At 45.3% G+C, this 17216-nt stretch overlaps 1 protein-coding gene and 1 long non-coding RNA gene across 8 annotated transcripts in view; one reads left to right on the top strand and one right to left on the bottom strand.

The window, feature by feature from the left end:
* Window positions 1–11516, bottom strand: part of LOC133273243 (uncharacterized) — a 168973-nt gene extending 157457 nt beyond the window's left edge. Inside the window, exon 1 of the long non-coding RNA XR_009744683.1 lies at window positions 11504–11516. This is a non-coding gene — a long non-coding RNA (uncharacterized LOC133273243). The remainder of the gene's footprint in view (window positions 1–11503) is intronic.
* The window catches only part of SERTAD2 (SERTA domain containing 2), an 82683-nt gene that overhangs the window by 22181 nt on the left and 43286 nt on the right, over window positions 1–17216 (top strand). The window lies entirely within an intron of this gene.

Genomic DNA, 17216 nt, shown 5'->3' with positions numbered 1-17216 from the left:
GCTCACACTAGCCTTGACCTAAACCACAAGTCAGAGACATGTTGTGGTGTGTCTCCTCTTGCTGGGAGCCTACAGAGTAGCCTCTTGGATAGCCAGCCCTGCTTGGCTCTCTTCTTCATGCAACAAAGTTTACTGGATGGTTGTTGAGGTTATGGTTCACTTTGCATTGAGTGAAGCATTAAGTTTAGCTTTAATGTGGCCAGGGATCCAACAATGTGGAATCTTAACCAGTTGTAAAAAAACCTTGATTCTGCTTTTGGTTTTATGGAGATAGTCCTAAAAAGGCTTCTAAATAGCCTGCTCTGCTATCAAGGTGTAATTTTGGTATGATTTTGTCACGCGTCCTAAAAGGAATTACCCTTCCTCAAAGATTCAGAAAAATCTTGTGGTCAGACCCTTCAAAGTCATGTTGCAAGGCCTCTGAAGGAGTGATGCTGAGTACTTAGTTTTGCTCTTAGATGATTTTTTTGATCCTTGCAGGTTGGTATTTTCAAGATTTCTGTGTAATGTAAGGGCTAAAAACCAAAAGAAACAAAGTGAAGCTGAAGTTACTTAATCAATTCTCAGTTATTGCAACACTGCATGCTCCTGCCTTTGCCCCTTCTACTTCCATAATGGTTACAACTTTTCTGAGGGGTAAAGAATGGCCTTTCCCCATACATGATCACAATGTGAGATGGGAGCAGACTGCACAAACAGGCAAGACTGAGGGAGGAAGGATTCGTACCAGCATTTACCACTGGTGCTTTGCTGCTTCATAAGGCAAGAGCTGCTCTCTGATCTGTTCCGCTAAAGCACGTGCATCGGCGAGGTTAATAAGGTGGAGGACAGTCCCCAGTAGATGGTGGGGATTTGGGCATTTCTTGTTTGTTTTTTGGCACTCCTGGGAAGTGAAGGAGCAGGAGAGCTCTGCAACTCACATCGGCTCTACCTAAACTCAGGAACCCAAGAACAAGTTGCAGGCTTGGCTTCATACCATAGCCAGGTCCTCACAACTTATTAGCATAAAGTCTGGGTTTCCAGCTGAAGGAGATCAGCAAGAGCTCAAAGGCAGGGAGCCATAGTGATCCTGTTGTGTAGCTTAGAGATAGATAGCCACTATGGCCTGCTCCTTCCTTTTATTTTTCTCTTCAATTATTGCTCATGTCTCACTGAACAGGAGACCGGTCCCACCCAGAGGGATCCCAAAGCTCCTCACCACCTTTTTCTCAGACTGGAAAAGTTCTCGTTTGGCCCTTTAAGCCAAACACAAGCACAAAACACCTTACCTGATTTCTTCTCGTTGGCAATGCCAAGAAACCCCAACAGGGAGGGAGCGATGAAGAAAAGCAGAGCAGAAGGGTGGTGAGGAGCAGGAGGACTTTTGTGGATCAGTACAGAGCAAAACAGGTATCTGTTTGCTGTTTGGACACTGGTAAAGTACAGAGCTCAGCAGCGTGGTACTGGTGCTCCCTATCAAGGCGCCCCAGTTTTGCCTCTGTATTTTTTTCACCCTGAATAAACCAGTATGGTTAAAAATCCCAAACAAACCAAACCAACAAAAACAAAACCCAGCCAAAGCCAGAAAAAGATCTGCAGCTGAAATGCCTGTTTCTACCACTAAAAACTTTATATTTTCTCATTACTACAATAATGTGCAGAATTAAAATGGCTGAAAACCTTTAATTATAACACTGATTGTATTTTCTCTTCGGTAGCAATAATGGCCAAGCAATGGCACACCAACAAAGACTGTGAGTAGCAGTCCTGAGAGGTGCCATCCTGTTCCCTCCTCCCCAGCCCCGTCTCCCAGTTCTTGCTGAAGAAAACAAGTTGCTGCCTCTTGAAGATTTCCCTTGTCCTTTCTGTTTGTGACAGGCGTAAGTGTTGGTAACATCTGCTGGCCCAAGCCCGCTTCCTCCTGCGCCACTGCTCGCTGGCAGGGTGCCGTGGAGGAGCCAGGAGCCGTGGGTGCCCCGTGCCAAGCACACAGTGTGCCTTCGCCAACCACAGCCTTCAGCAGAGCTGCCTCTTGTGACAGCAGCAGCGCAGGCTCCGCACGACCGGCAGGACTCCGCTTATCTCGGGGTAGTTTCTTAGGCCCCAGCTCTCACAAACAACGTGGGTTTTGTTTTTTTCTTTATGAATAAGGAATGTTATTTTAAGCAAAATAGCCAAAAGGGGATAAACAGAGCGACGTGTGAATCTGAAAACATTTTTCTATTAGCTTTGACTTAGAAAGTTACTGTAAGTGGCAGATATCAGAGAAGACTTTTCTTTCGCAACCCATTCTTTAACTTGTTTCTGCCTTTGAACAATGCTTTGTGAGTCATTAGTTTGGTTTTTATTCTTTTGCTCTGACAGGTTTCCTTGATAGTGGCAGTATTTTCCAGAGCAACTCGGAGGAAAGGTGTATCTGTACGTATTTTAACAGGGACATGGCGTCTGTAAAGTTACAAGAGGATGAGCAGACTAAAGAAAGATTCAGACCCTGCTTCATTTATTTTGTAGTTGTTTGTTCCAGAGTTGGCTAGGTCTCCCTTTGGATGGAAGTTCCAGAAAGTGTTTTGTTTTGCCTTGTTGCTTTTTTAAAGCAAGGCATAGGTTTCTCTGCTGCCTCTTAAGACTAGTTGGCTGTTTAACTCTTTCATCAGATTAAAACAAATTTAATACGTAAAGGAGTACGTGGAGATTTGGTCTATTTAATGTCATATGTGAAATCAGTGGGGGGAAGAAAAAAGTGATGTGCATCCAAGAGTAAAATTTATCTCAGACTTGTCAACTCTTAACAAGTAGTGATCTCCCTACTTGCTCTTTGGTTGCACAGTGCCCCTTGATACACAGAGGAAAAATAGGCAGTGTCCTTAAATCAGTTTTTCTTGGGGGGGGGGGGGGAGGAGTTCCTAAGGTTATCTTACGTGCAGTTTCCTGATGTGAGAAGTTTTATTAATGATTCTTATAATGATTTATGTGGAGGTTTTCCTCAAACAACGTCAAGAGGCAGCCTGAAGTTGTATTATCCTGTACTTCACTCAAATGAGTTGTGTACAATAATCCAGTTGTTTTTTCCTTCGGTGATGATAGTGGAGTCTGCGGGCAGCGGCAGCAGAAAAGGATTCTAGTGGTTTGCTTTTGCTTTCTCTTCCTGTCCCCTCCATTTTCATATATATGTTTTAGAAGGCAGAGTTTCTGATGGGCTACTTACTGCAAGATCAGTGGAAAGTGAAACTGTGTTTTGGGGCTTCTTTTGTTAGTTCTTTTGGTTTTCATATAGTGTTTTATCAAAGGCACTGTCTGAATATTAAAGCTAGTGGACTGAGGAATTAAAGATGTCAATTGGTAAAAATGAAAATCTGAACTTTATCTGTAGAAAGTGTTAATGAGAGAAAAGGTGAGTACCCAACCCTGCCCCACAAAGAATGCCAGGGATAGTCACTTTGCATTGTTTAGGAACAACTCTGCAATATCTCTTAAGTATCTTAAAGTGAAAAGATTAGAAATCAAGTTGATAATGTAGTTTCTCTTCAACTGCTTCCTCCAAATGGTTTAATACTGTGTCCCTGAGGAAGTCCCATTATTAAAGCTGCGTGACTATGAAATCACCTTGACTCTGAAGGGTAGATACTTCTGGGGGTTTTCCTCATCTGACTCTTGCAGCTTCCTTTCGTTGCAATGAACACAAAGTTCTTTGCAAAACACATCCCTCAGTTTATATCTTCTCCAGTCAGGTCCAATTGACAGGGGTGGCAGGAACTACCCCGTGTACTTGAGCTGTATAAACCCAATCATGTTACTGACTGATACTGAAGATTGCCATGAACTTTTTCAAAGGGTTTTAGCCCTTGTTCACACATAAATGCTGAAGAAGAGTTTCTGTGCTTTTCAGACACCTTTTTCCCCGTGTTCCATTAATAACTCTAACAAAAGTAACTCCACAGTGTGCATTTCTAATGGGCTTAATCACAGAAGAAAGCCTAATGCACTTTGCAAGTGGATACATACTTGAAGATGGGAACTGTTCTCTCTCCTTAGCCTGGGGTGGAACACAGCAACTGTTTGACAGCATAACAGCACATACGGTACTGGGACAAGAAGTAGAACTGTGTCCTATAGAAACTGGGAAGAATTTTAAGGTATCCCAGAATGGAAGCTAACAGGGACATGAGGGTTTAACAGTTGGCTGACTGAGAAAGTTTTATTTCTCTGCAAAGTGTGGACTCTTGGTTTGATGGGGATTTTTGTTTTATTTTTTCCCTGAGGTATGAAAACCTATGCTTTGGTTCAACTTTATTCCAGGTTTGGTTATAGGGCAGTTAGTGAGCATAGGGTATTCAAGGCAATGTACAAGGTGCTCTGCCTTATTCCCCTCCTTTATGGGTAGTGTGGTATCTGCTTTGAGAGTGATCTGTGTTGCAAAAGGGCATCTGACCTTTTGCAAGGATATCTACACAGAGAGTTGTTAGGCTGTAAGATACTGTGCTGCAGATAGGCAGCCAGGTGACTGTATGGCAGCTTCCCTGGGGGTAGGCAGTCAGTGAGAGAAGAGCAGTGCTGCTACATCACTACCGCTTCTAGTATCTGCAGCACTTGGATCCCTCCCTGGGGGCCTCTCCTCTGCGTATTAACCCAACCTGACCCTGCTTGCCTTGCAGGAACTGCCTAGATCACAGCTAAAGGTGGTATGGCTCTAGGCATGAAAGTGTGAGGCCTGACACTGATTGTATCAATGAGCAGGAAGCCTTATACTGCTCTGTGTGTTCTTAACGAATGATGAAGCCAAAGCATTCATGCATTTCTCTTTTCATCTATTATCAGTAGAGCATATTTAACAGATGCTTGAGAACTACAGGATAAAAAAAGGACAAAATCCCTTAATTAAACCATTTCCAAAGCATTTTTCTTATTCTGGATGGGCATAAGCATGGGCAGAATACCCTCATGGTTTTCTTACATGACCATTCAGCCTTAAATTGAAGCGACCTCATTCTGGAGGGATGCAGGGAGCTGAAGCTCAGAATGTTTTCTTGCGATGGTCACTGATGATTTTTATGCTGCTTGCAAGAGTTCTGGTAGGTGATGTACCAGAAAGTTTGCAGGGACAAAAACTGTCTATGAATTAATGAAAGGGAAGCTCTGTATGTTCCAAGGAGAAGATTATTTCTTTAGGTTTTGGTTATTTCAGCTTGGGCTTCAGTGCGTAGTGTCAGTCTGGTCTCTGGAGCTGCCACTCTTGGACAGGGAGTTCACACTTCAGCTTGCTTTCAGCTGATTTCATTTTGCACAACTGGTCAAATTTTATCCTTAGCCATGATCAGGCAGTCCTGATGGGTTTAGTAGGGCTGGTTTTGGGGTATAACTCAAGGTATGATGTGGTCCTTTAGGTATATGTGACCACTGGAATATTTTTAGTGATGTGTTCCTGTTCAAAGTGCTTTTCTTAAAGCATTGGTTTTGTTTGGTTGCATATACCAAAACCACTTTCTCTTCTGTTTTCCTCCTCTTTCTGTTCCAGAAACTGACTGGTCAAAGATCTGTTTGACTTCACATTTTCTTTTTCATGAATTTTCCATTACCTTAACACTTCCTGGGGTGAACTGAGCAAATTTCAGCAGTGATCTAAATGAGGCTGGGATAGAAGTTAGTCATAAATGTCACAAAATTCACCATCTCTGCATGATTTCAAAACTGAACCAAGCAAAACTGAGAAGCCTTGTTTTCAGATCTAAAGGCAGCCGAAATTGCAAAACAAGGCAAAAAGAAAGTGTGGTACTTCTACTGCTGCTAGAAGTTAGTGCAGCTTTTGAAGCCACCAGCCGTTAAAACATGCGAATTACTCCAAGGACATGATAATGGTTGTGGAAATCAGCAAAACAGTTGGTATAAAACTTCGGCCCTGGAAAATAGCTGCTACTGACTGTGATGTGACAGTGTAACTGACTGGTTTTAGACTTGCTGCATAAAGGGGGCAGAAAATACTTTCCTTCATGTAACTGGAGATACGGGTGTGTGACTTTAAGAGCTGCCCAGAGGCAGAGACTTAGGGTAATTAGGCAGGAGCACAGACACCTGAAGAGAGAGAGAATTACCAATAACTAGACATATGAAATTAAACCAAACTGGTGATTCTAGTTTAGGTAGTGACTGTACTGGTTTCACATGGCAGAGACAGCGCGCACAAGGGAGTGTTAGGTTATAGTGCCAGTAACAGCTTTCCAGGTACCACTCAGACAGCCACAATGGATTGATTTTGTGCCTCTAATTTTGAATTCTTTTGATCAGTGGGAAAACCAGATTCCTGTAGGCCAAGGGGCTAAACCCCAGTATCTTGCAGTTGCAAGTAAACTGGTCCTCTCCAAACTGCATTGCGAGTTGTTGTATCATGTGTGACTCATGGCCTAATTAAACAGTCTCAAAAAGAATACAATCTCAGTGTTAGCTGTGTCTTTACTTAAGAATATCCAAGTAGTTTCTGTCTCTTGGAAAGTCAGATATGTGGTGTTAAATCATCTGCCTCCATGACATCAGGCTGCCAAACCTTAAGTGGTATCTGTCATGAGTGTGCAGGCCTGTGAGAGCGCTGGAAGGCTGCCTAGGATGGCTGGTTTGGAAGGGGAAATTTCTAGGGCTTATCAAAAAGTACCCGCACGTAAGTGTTAATTGGGCCCTCACTTCTTAGATGTGCATGTCTGTGTGAGCGTATGAGAAAAAAACGGCTATGGAAAGTAAAACTTCTCATTCTCTGTGTGAGTATAATGGAGGAAGGAAGCCGCAGAGTGTGTTTTTGTTTAGCAGAATAAGGTGAGGAGGCTCAACTCTGTGTTTTCAGTCGATAACTACTTGGTAGTGAAATGAAGTAATGAAAACATTAAATTTTTGGGGGTAACTGTGCATGTGAAACACAACAATAGGATGCTCCAAGGGATGCATAGTCTTGGTGCCCTTTTTTCTTTAATATGGTCCCTGGTGTAGGTAAAATTTCCATCTGTGATTCCCTTGCTTCTAACCTGGTCTAGCTCTTAGATCTGCTCACTCATAGCTGTGAGTCTCTGCCTGTGACGCAGAGCTGTTTGTGTCTTGCACTCCTGTTCATCAAAATCCAGTTGGTGCCCACCCAAGTATCTCTGCAGTCTGAGGTGCTCTCAAGTGAAACACCTAGTTTTTATTGTTTGGTACCTAATGTTTTATGACTAGAAACTGTTGGAAGAATATTGATGACCTCAGAGACCTTCATCCTTTTGATTTATCCTCTTTTTGGATGGGTTTGCTTTAACTCTTACCTGTTATATGTACTTCCATCTTATCCCTGTTGCTCCAAATTTGTCCTGATTATGCTACACTAATGCTTTTTTTTTGCTTCCAAAGCTGGCTTGTGTTGCTTTTTCATTTGGGTTTACTGGTTTCTTTAGAGGGAGAAATCTGGTTAATACTTAACCTAGCAGTAGTGTAGGTGCTTTGCATAATATTGATTTTCTTTTTAAGTTCTCCTAAAACAGATGTCTTCCAGAAGACTGGAATACAGGAGAGGAGAACAGGGGGTGTGCAGAACTGTAAGGGCAACTCAGGAAACATTCCCTTTGCTGCATTACATTTTCTATTCCCCTTGCTGTGCTTAACTCCTGATGATTATATTACTGTTTCCCATCCCTCTGACATATCTGTTTAGCTTCCAAGATGTGTGGCACAGAATTTTGTGTCCAGGCATGGATATATGTGCAGAGCAGGACCCCAGTGAATCTCCCAGCGCAGGGGAGGACAGCTGTGATTATATTTCCATTGAGTACAGCTCCTGTATTTGAGGCTGCTTGTCTCTAGGTAACTCCTCTGTGGAGGAACAAGAAAGCCACACTCCTTTGCAAGTTGCTGCAGCACATACAACCTCCTAGGAGTATCCCACCACATCCTGGCCTCTCCTTCCCCGAGGCTCTGTGATTGCTTCAGCCCATATCACAGATGCCATCTGAGAAGGTGCAGTGCTGGTTATCCAGGAGCCTGGCCTCTGCTAACCAGACCCACTGGGGTGACTTTGCTGTCACTCCTTTCCTGGTGAAGTTTAGGGGCTTTGCTGGCCTGTCTGCAGGTGTTAAAAGGCTTTCCTGCTTTGCTTCTGTCTCAACTGGTTTCCCCCTGTAGCACTGCAGCTGCTTCTGGCTAAGAGTGGCATTGCCTAGTATGTGTGTTGCTGTAAAGCCTCCTGCTCTTGCCATCCCTGGTAAAACTACCTGTGTAACAGTAATCTGCTGCATCTGACTTAGAGCTGCAGGATGCTTTCTTTTCCTCCTCCCTGCTGCATCCTTCTTACCTTTATTCAGTAACTAGAGAGTCAGTGCTTCCTGTCGCTGGTGCTTTCCTCCCCTGTTCCCTAGCTATCAAGCGCACATCACATGATAGCAGGCCTCACCCAGACCCGAGCGGCTGCCTGTCACAGCGTGTCATCAGCTGGCACCATTCCCAATTCTCCAGAGCTGGCAAGTGTCCTCTTTTCTTTGAGCTCTGATAACGGGAACAGATTAGCGGTGGGAGAAGCCCGAGCACTGCTTTATGGGGCTTTACTCCTTTATACCTCCGGTTTTCCACAAATCCTGCCAAGTGAGTTTCCTGACTGTGGGCTATGTCATTTGCTGTGCTCCCTTTCCCTGCCCCCACCCATTTCCTGACATCACTTTAAACCCTGCTGTAGCAGTGGTCCAGTTCTGCTGGAGCACTCCACCCAGGACTTCCGAAAGCAGTAAATCTTGCTGATCGGGGCACTCGTGCGGTGTACAGAGCTTTGTTGAGCTTAGGAAAGGGATCCTAATGAAATGGTGAAGAGGATGGAATTTCTTCTTTTCCTTCTTTCTTTCTGGTTCCCGTACTGTGTGAACCTCATTTGGTGAGGCAGCTCTCCCCAAAGTAGAAACAAACAGATAAAAATCTCAGTTTGTCTCTACTGCAATCTCCTGCTGCAATTTTTAAAGGATCTGGCATAAAGGAATAAATAAAATGCATTCTATTTGCTTTAAGTGGTCCACCCACAGTGCCTTTTTAGACTGCCATCATCCTCTTGTAAAACACCACAGGCACTGTTTAGTTCACTGGTGGTTACAGTGTCTGGCCTCAGAGCTAGGATTTGGTCATTCTGGGGCTGAAACAGTCCAATGGCAAGGTTTGCAGTGCTTGTGATTATGGTAATCTCTTGGCAATCTTAATGCCATATACCACACTAAAGGAGGCTTTTTATTCCTAAGGAAGCATTGGAGACTCCACTGGCATTTTGACCAGATACTTTTTGTGCTGGAAGCCCCTCAGGTCCAGGATTTCCTTACTTCCCTGGCATTCAGGCTTGTCCCACGTGCCTCGTTATTCAAATCATAAAAGTAGACACAGGCTGGGTTTTGTTCTTTGCTTTTCAGTTAAGCATGAGCCCTGGGAATAAAAGGACATGTCACATTTTGAGCACTGCTTTTCCCAGTATAAAGCCAGAAGTCTTTCCAGCTGCATAACTGGGAGAGGAATAGGATGGGTTTAAGTCAGATGTGTTTATAACTGGTCCCAGCATGTCCTGTCCTTAAGAAAACTAATTTATTTAAACAGTGGGCAATTGATGGAATTTATAGCTCAGTACTGTGTTCTATGGGATTAATAAGCAGTGTCCTGTAGGACACCTGCAGTTTGCTGCCCTGAAACACTGCTTTGGGATCAAAGTGCCTTTCAGCCATTTTGCCCATGAGCTGTGGATGGTGATCAGGACCTCCTGCAACCCAGAGCGTGTTTGCTGCTCTTTCACAGGGAGGCTGAGGGGGGTAACTGGTGTGTAAAATGCCCTCAGGCCCTTTCTTAAGATTAGTTGTCTGATGCAGACATAGCCACCCCTTCTGCCTTCTTGCCTTTAGCCACAGTGGAATTTTTGCTCACTTTCTGTAGTCTAAAGATACCTGCTGTCATAGTGTAGTGTCAAAGCTCTGGAGAGAAACAGAACATCGTGGAAAAGATGTCTTGTGTGGATCTAAGTGGCTTTGATGAATACTGCAGAAGAAGTGATGCTTACGGATGAAAGTTTTTAGGGCACCATGTGTGTTTCTTGGCGGGGAACATTGGTTGGTTCATCTGGGTGCTCCACCATCATCATCAGGCAAAGGCTCCTTTTAATTTTGTCTTACTGAGGCTTTTGCACCTTGGTTTTTAAATCAGCTCTGGCCCTCACACATTGGATTGAGCTGCAGCATGGCATTTGATCTGAATTGGTTTTATTATGTCCTCTGGCATAGCGTGGTGCTCCATTGTGAGCAGAGGATATTTGCATGACAACCATGACACCTTTATCTTCCACACTTAATCATGGCTCTCAGGTTACTTACAGGGGAAATTCCAGGGACTTGCCATTGTGGGGTGCAGTGCCATGAGTGCACTAGGACCAGGCTGTGTCCACAGTGGTCAATTCCTGTGAGTCCTCCACAGAAGTGACACAGTGGGGATTTTTCTGCTGTAGATGCTAATTACACTTGCAAGCAGTACTGGTGTGGGAAGAGCTCTGAGCTTTTTGGAAAACAGGGTTCGGATTCAAAGCATTGGCTGAATTACCTGGAAAAAGTAAGAGGTGATCCAGAAAAGGATGAGCACAAAGTTGTAAACTTAGGTGAGGATAAAGGGCTGCCCAGATACAAAATGGGAGATGTCCCAGCAGCACTGCAGAAAGGGGCTGGATTTGGTGATGGATTCCATGCTGATCATGAGTCACCAGGCTCATAAGGTTGTGAAAGGGTTTACAAGCAAGAGGGCATAGTGATCTTTCAATGCAGCTCAGCTCGGTGGGGTCTCAGCTGGAGTCATGAACCAGTTTTCTGTTCACAGCCTTCAGAAACAGCAAAACAACTCAAAAGTGGGACAGGGAGGAAAAGAGCATGAATTGGTGATGGAGCAGACATGACCTGTGAGGGGAAAATGAAGGTACTGGGGTTGTTCAGTCCATAGAAATAAAAACAGCAGAGGTGATGGATGGACGCGACAGCACCTGTAAAATGCAGGAAGGAATAAACTGTTTCGCATGCACCTGGGGAACAGAGCTGTGTACTTGTGTCTCTCATGGGAGCTGTGTGTAGAGCAGTCCTGGTGACACACTTGTCACCAGAAACACAAAGGAGCCTCTTTCTCTTTTGTAGCAAGTATACTTATTAGGGTCTGTGTTTCTTTGGCAGTGTCCCTTCTCTCCTGTTCCCTGGTGGACAGCCTGAGAAACGTGTGGTGCAAAGGGAGCCTGTGCTTCTTGTCTCATCCCAAAAGCTGCGGAGAGCAACCCGCTCCAGAGCTGACCTGCCCCTCTGATCAATACGTGTAATGGCAGAGCTCACGCCGTGCTTTCGTGCTGAGGAGGCAGTGGATTAATATCCAGGTGTGGCCCCACAGATGCGTGGTCAGAGGTATGCTCTGACATCAGCCCATCAGACTTTTGGCTCCTGATGCAGGGAAGTTGAACACTGGTGGTTGGCTCACACTGGGAGCTTGAAGGTGAGCAGGGTGAGGGAATGCTGCTTCAGACTTGCTGCAGGACTAGGTGGTCCTGCAGGAGCACTACAGATAAGCTCCTGGGATGTGGGGTGTGACAGACACATCCTGACAGATGACCCCGGAGCACCAGCAGCCTAAAGATGGGGGTCATGCTGTTGCGAGGTGTCTGTTCCCGTCTCTTAGGGAGATCTCTGCCTTGGGGACAGGCTCACTCTCGCTGTCATGTGGCAGCTACCGCAGCAGAGCAATATTAGGAAGTAACATTTTTGCTGTCTTCCACGTGATTAGTCCTGCTTGAGGGAGGGGGAAGGGCCTCACACTCTCTATTAATCATTTCTTCTTCCCTCCTCCCATCTGCTCGGTGATTCTCTTGCTCTTGCATACACCACTAATATCTGATCACTTTATTTCTGTCTCTCCCCCTCCTTATTGGTTTCTGAGTCTCTGCCCTCCTTGCTCCCACCTTCTTGCAGAGATGCTACCCGAGGACTTGATTCTCTTCCCCAGCTCCCTTTAAAAATGGAAAAAAAAAGAAGGAAAAAAGGGGAAGAAAACCCACTGCAACATGTCCAGTACCTCACTGCCCTCTCCCTGGACATTGTGCCTTTTCCTTGTGGTCAGCACCCTCAGCTGAAGTTGGGGAGCATGTGTGGGCAATGCCTGCTTCCCTCCCCTCCTCTTTGTGCCATCCCCAGAGGCAGCGAGCCTGACTCCTCCTCCACCTCCTTCTCTTCCAGCTGCTTTCACTAGCCTCCTAGCTCTTCTTGGCAACGAGGAGCCCGGACATCTGTAGAAGCAGCTGGAAGCAAGATGGGGAGCCAATATCCTGCAGCTCACCAGATCTCTACAAACCTCAGCTCAGGAACCAACTGCTTAGTTCGCTGTGTTTTTGTACTGTTTAGTTTGCACTGCACCCTGCTTGTTTCTCACCATCCCGACAAAGCTATAGCTTTATTGATATATGTCATCTCATAGCTGTAGTGTGTTGGTTCAGAAATCTTGTAGCCAGTCTGTAAAAATGAATGCTTTCATGCTATAGTGGAAGAAGGCAAAGTTAGGCTATGTTTCCACCTGGATCTTCACCTGGATTACCTGCCAGTATCATCATATGGCTCTAAGGACAGGATTTAATCCTGCATTAACTGAAATCTGACCCTTGTGGTACCACAAATTCATATTCCTGAGGAGGCAACAAAAGTGGTTTTGCTGGTTCCCTGTCACTTTCCCACCTGCTTTACATGAAAACCTTCTTGTGAAGATGACTCTGGTGATGTTCTGAAAGGTGACAGCTATCACTCCCTGTAAACCCTGGGAGCCCATATCAAATTGAGCTCGGCAGGGCTCACCCTCCTGCAGAAGGGAGCAGAAGAGGTGCAGGATTCCTGCTCCTGTTGAGGCAGAGGTAGGGGGGAAGCTCACGGGAGTTGCAGCACTTTGCAGCAGGGCTTTTGGGAATGGGCCCCTGAAGGGAAGCTCGTGAGCCATGCTGCCGTGAAAAGCCTCACAGCATGTTACATGATGCAAGCTACTTGGCAAACGCTGTGATTGTGTCACTGAAATGGCTGAGCCACAGTGCTCAGGGAAAAGGTTTTGCCTTGTGAGCCTGCGGATGCATCATCCCTTTCCCTGGTGCACGAGGGCAGCCTGGGATTGCTGGTTGTGCTGCGATGTGCCCGAGTGCTGTGTTTAGAAGGGGTCCTTGTACTGTGCTTTGGGATTTGAAATGTGCTGGTTGTGTGGCTGAGAGCACGTATAACTAGAGAGATGCTTTAAAAATGTTTGTCAAAGGACTTGGAAGATGAGGATGATGATTAGGGACGACACTGTTACAAAGCCTTCAGCCCAGCATTCTGTTCTACTCTTGCGACAAACTGCAGTAATGCAGAAAGCAGCTATTGGCATCTTTAATGTCTCATTCCCTCAGCAGCTAGTGGTAGCTGTTTGCTTTTAAATGTCATTATTTGCACCCAAAGCAGCTGGAGCAGAGAGGTACAAAGTGAAAGGAATGGCTAGAAATCAGGCTTCAGGCCTGATCTGGGTTCAGGCTTCCGACTACCAACTGACAGTGCTTTGTAGCACGGCTGCAGGTATGTGTGGGTACACAGAGCCTACATGTGTTGTTGCTGTCAGGTGTTAAAGTCCAGCATAAAGCAAACACTGTTTGCAAGTAGCCCCGAGATGTCTCCTTTCTTTTCCTCCCCCTGTGTCTGAACCTTTGCTGTGAAACAGAGCTCTCATATTTTCCATTCCTAATTCAAGAGCTGCAGGGATGGCTAAAGCCAGGTATCAGATTACAAGAGGAAGAGTGAAGACATTTGGTTGCGGCTCCATGGGCTCACAGACTACACCCAAGCGACCATTTTCATCAGCCCCAGGTGGGTGTTAAACCTGTGTGAGGGAATTGCCTTTTCTCAGTCTGTCCTTGGGAAGGACGGTGTCTGCAAGGAAAGTTCCCACCAATAGAGGTGTCTGAGGGCTGGGAAAAGGAGGAAGGAAAAACCCTGTAATGTTCGAAGCAGCATCTCATCCGTAGTACAGGAAATGTTGTTCCTACTCATCTGAGATACTATAAAAAAATCCAACAAGTTTCAACAATAACAATTTTCAAATAAAACCCTTTGAATGGGTAATGTTTGGAGCTTAAAATGAAAATGTGACTCAGCCAGGAATTGTTACTATTACTGGTACTGGGTTAGCTCTTAAACAGAATCTACTTCAGATATTCGGCATGTCCTTTGGTGATAGGGCCTAATTAGATGTGGTGGCAGAATAGCCTTTATGGGCTAATTCAAACTTGAAGCTTTTCTGCTGAAATTGAGATTTGAGACTTGAACTTAGATATAAACTTGAGCGAAGATTTCAATGTGTAAAAGAAAGCAAACCTCTGTATGCTGCTTTTTAACCTTGTTACCTTTATTCCCCACCTGCTTGCTAGCATTTCTTTTCTTGTTGGTGTTTTCCAGACATGTTTGTCTCCAGTCATTTTGATTCCACGTGTAAAACACACTCTGCATGTGTGCCACCATGGTAATCCCCATCACAATCAGCAGGCAGGTCTCAAGGGTACCCAAAAGCCATTCAGAACCTTCAAAACTCTCAAATGGTGCTGTAAATAGTCTGGTGGGGGAGCTGGGAATGTAAGGGAATGTCTCCTTCATAGGCTGACCACCCGAGGAGGGGAAAAAAGATATGTAATTGCCATACAGTGCTATTATATACCTCCCAAAGTATAGAGGTGGTGACCACAGTCGGAATGCAAGCCAGATCAGTTTCATGATCAATCAGTCTATTGTATTACAAGTCATTACCATAAAGTACAGCAAAACAAGAACCTTATCCCAGGCACCCCAGTCGATAAACACTAAACCAGCAAATACTGGCTATAAGTAAGGTATGACATGCTGAAACTCTGAGATCAAGAGCAACAACTTTGAGAGCCAATAAATCAGCATTGTGATGAGTGACAATCCAAACCAATGAATGCTTATCACAAATATGATTAGACACACTCTGGTCAGATCTGTCATTATCTCAGCCCTTCCAGCCCCACACTGGGCGCCACGAAGAACTGTTGCGGCTTAAGCCCAGCCAGTAACTCAAAACAAAAACATGAGACAGAGAAAGTCCTTGGTCAGAGTAAACATTTCTTAGCAACAACTGAAAACACTGGTGTTATCAGCGCTGTTCCCAGGCTGAAAGTCAAAACTACAGCACTGCACCAGCTACTAAGAAGGAGAAAAATGACTGCTGCTGCTGAACCCAGGACACTCAGACAGAGCCTGTGCTCTTCTGCGTCTGGATGCTTCAAACATTCATCTGTTTCTCCTTGACTCTTAACCTACTTGTATGTGTTTGGCTGTTTCCTCAGTCCCACCAAAAGCGCCTCCTTGCTCTCTTTTCCTTTCCTACGTATTCTCTTGGTCTTTCCCCTGTGTGCTGGTTTTCCTTTCCCTGATTTCCATTCTATTCTCCTTTTCATTCCTCGGTTGCACTTGTCTGGCTGGATGAGGTCTGCAGCCAGCTACGCTACTGTTTCCCCACCATGCCTTTCCTCCGGTAGAGCTGATGGGAAATGCCGTATTTCCCCCTTCCCTCCTCCCACCAGCCCCTTCCTCTCCTGCTTGTCTTTCTTGTACAGCTCAGTGACGAAGAAAAAATGCTTAATGAAAAGGTTTTGAAGAGAGAAGCAGAGCAAACTCAGGTTCTGTCAGTGTGTGTTTTCGACTGTCTGCCTGTTCCTGCGAGCAGGCACTCAGCCTTTGAAGCTGGATATTCATGGGAGTCAGTAGAGAGATTCATTTTGGAAAGGGTAGTAGTGGACTGACATTTGATTTCCTTATTTAAGTGTGACTGTTACCCATATGCTGGAGACCACATGTGACTGACAACACCCGCTCTGCGCTTCCTCAGTTTTCCAGCCCAGCCTCCAGTTCACATTTTGGTGGTTATCTTCACCATGGAAAGAGGTAGAAATTGTGTTCCCTTTAGCACTGAAAGCTTAGGCTAAAATTAAAACACAGACATTGCTGCAGAAGCTCTGGGGCTCATCTTCTACAGCCCCAAACGCTGTCTTATACTTAGCTCAGAGGCTTTTCAGAGGGGTGAAAAGGGGAATTTCAGTGTTGTACACAGGTATTTTGTTTCCTGCTGCTGACGTGGCAGTTATGAAGGTGTCCCTAAACCATAGTAGTTGTCAGTGTGTGATTGTTCACTCTGGGAACCCTAAATGTGAATCAAATGCACAGAAGCATGCTGAGACAAGGGGAAATGTAAATGGATCTACCTATTTTCAGCCTATTTGTCTTTATTTTTTCCACTGTAGTGGACAACGCTTTGTTGTTTGTGCCACTTGTGCACTGTGTAACATGGACAAAGAGTGTTCCATGCAATATAAAAGACACAAATGAAAACTGTAGTGCTCTTCCCCTCCTCCTGCCACTTTTCCAGGCTGTTATTTTTTCCGGAGTGGGCTGTGTTGCTTGCATGCTTCCAGGGCTCAATGAAACACGCAACACTTCTGGATAACAGACAAATCAGAATTAGGTGCTTTATTGTCACACATACGGCCAAAACTAAGGATAAGAGAAGATTTGTGGTCTCTCCTCTCCCTCCTCTCCTTAGACCTTCAGCACAAGGATTCAGAGTTTGAAGAAGTTGAGTGAAAACCTCAAGGGAGGCCCAGGTTGTTCTTATATCTCTGGAATTCATGGTGGGAGCAATGTGACGTAGCACTGAGCAGAGGCACTGCACTCATGCAACTCTGGGCCTGAGCAAGAGGAAGAAATGCTGTGAGACAGCCTCTTGTCAGGAGCTTTTCCCTGCAGTCCTCCAGACGGGCTGGCTGTATTCCTGAAAGACAGGTCATATCCTGCCAGACATGAGAGACACTGAGCGAGGCTGTACAGCCTGTGCTCTGCAGGTCTGCAGACTAGATAGGTCCTTTGAGCCTTTGCCCATGAATACAGGAAGGACGCGTTATGAAAAGTCCTTTATGCAGGTGCCTTCATATAGGGGAGGAAAAAGGAAGCTTAGGTAACCTGCCTCTTCTTCCATCTTGCCCTGCAAATGTGTCCCATGGTTGCTAGCCCTTCACTGGGAAGCACAAGAGCCTTCCCTGCAGGGGTCTGTGGATTAGAACCAGTGAGTGCTTGCACTTAGGCAGCCTGAAGAGCCAAGTCCCCTCTGAGAGCAAGAGCAGGATATATATATGGTTGATACTGGCATGCCCTGTCATGCGCTCTGGTTGCTCAGGAAGG

This window comes from Pezoporus flaviventris, unplaced genomic scaffold, assembly GCF_033815535.1.
Source record: "Pezoporus flaviventris isolate CSIRO_AGI_PZ_B2104156 unplaced genomic scaffold, CSIRO_AGI_Pfla_v1 ptg000031l, whole genome shotgun sequence".
NCBI classification, from domain to species: Eukaryota; Metazoa; Chordata; class Aves; order Psittaciformes; family Psittacidae; genus Pezoporus; species Pezoporus flaviventris.
The sequence above is the reverse complement of the archived record's forward strand: the minus strand, read 5'-3'. Positions and strand labels throughout refer to the sequence as shown.